The 1,227-nt window shown below is 40.3% G+C and overlaps 1 long non-coding RNA gene across 1 annotated transcript; it reads left to right on the top strand.

The window, feature by feature from the left end:
* Window positions 1-283: 283 nt before the first annotated feature.
* On the top strand, window positions 284-793 carry LOC116656270. Its single transcript, XR_004311239.1, has 2 exons — window positions 284-346; window positions 420-793. It is a non-coding gene; the product is annotated as an uncharacterized LOC116656270 (long non-coding RNA).
* The last annotated feature ends 434 nt before the right edge of the window (window positions 794-1,227 follow it).

The raw sequence follows: 1,227 nt of genomic DNA, 5'->3' as shown, positions 1-1,227 counted from the left end.
TCGACTGTGAATTGCTGCAAATAACCCCACCAACGCTGTGCTCTGGGGGTTAAATCTCGTTTATTTCTCGCCGCCTTAAGCGAGTTGCAGTCAGTATAAACTAAAAAGTTCCTGCCCAGCAAATAATGTCGAAAATGCTTAATGGCGTTCACGACAGCTAAGGTTTCCAACTCGTACGAGTGATATCTTGATTCTGCCGGTGAAGTAGTTTTGCTATAGTATTCTATTACCTGGGGTTTTTTATTAATTTTGTGTAATAAAATTGCACCGTACCCAACTGCAACTGGCGTCTGTGTGCAATTCGATTGGATAATAAGGGTCAAAAATAACAAGGACTGGTTTGTCGGTAAGAGTGGCAATGACCTTTATCCGTATCTGTTCATGCTCTGTTTTCCAAATAAATTTGTTTTTATCTGCAGTTAAGAAATATAACGGTTTCATTAATTGTGAAAATCCCTTAATAAACTGTCGGAAATAGGATGCTAGCCCAATGAATTGTCTAAGTGAAGTGACTGACCGTGGAGGCGGAAGAGCAGTCAACGCTACAACTTTCTGTGGGTTTGGACGAATCTCACCCGCACTTATATTGTAACCCAAATATTGAACCGATGTTTTCATGAATGAGCACTTTGTAAGATTGAATGAAAACCCAGCCTTTGTCAAAACATCTAGAACGATCTGTAATCTTTCTTGCGCCTCGCATTTTGTTGAGGCGGCTATCATGATATCATCCATATAGACGATGACAAAGGAATTTGCTAGATCCCCTAGCGCCTGTATTACTAATCGTTGACTAATCGTTGTTGAAAAACAGAAGGTGCGTTTTTGAGCCCAAATGGCATGGACAGGAACTCGTATTGACCATCCGGAGTCACAAACGCCGTGTTCTCGATAGAATCTGAATGTAAAGGAATTTGGTAATATCCGCTGGCCATGTCTAGACATGTAAAGTAATTAACTCCCCCAAGCCTATTGATTTGATCTTGTATAAGTGGTAAAGGGTATTTATCAGCGACCGTATTTGAATTCAGCTCTCTAAAGTCAACACAAAGTCTGTCCGTACCATTTTTTTTCTTCACTAACAATATAGGGCTTGCATAAGGTGAGCAGCTTGGCCTAATTATATTGCATTTTAGCAGTTCATTAATTTTGTCCCTAACCAAATCTCGCTCGCATGGACTTAAACGATATGGCCTTCTCTGTACGGTTTTTGTTGGATCAATCAAC

Source organism: Drosophila ananassae, unplaced genomic scaffold (assembly GCF_017639315.1).
Source record: "Drosophila ananassae strain 14024-0371.13 unplaced genomic scaffold, ASM1763931v2 tig00000161, whole genome shotgun sequence".
NCBI classification, from domain to species: domain Eukaryota; kingdom Metazoa; phylum Arthropoda; class Insecta; order Diptera; family Drosophilidae; genus Drosophila; species Drosophila ananassae.
The sequence above is the reverse complement of the archived record's forward strand: the minus strand, read 5'-3'. Positions and strand labels throughout refer to the sequence as shown.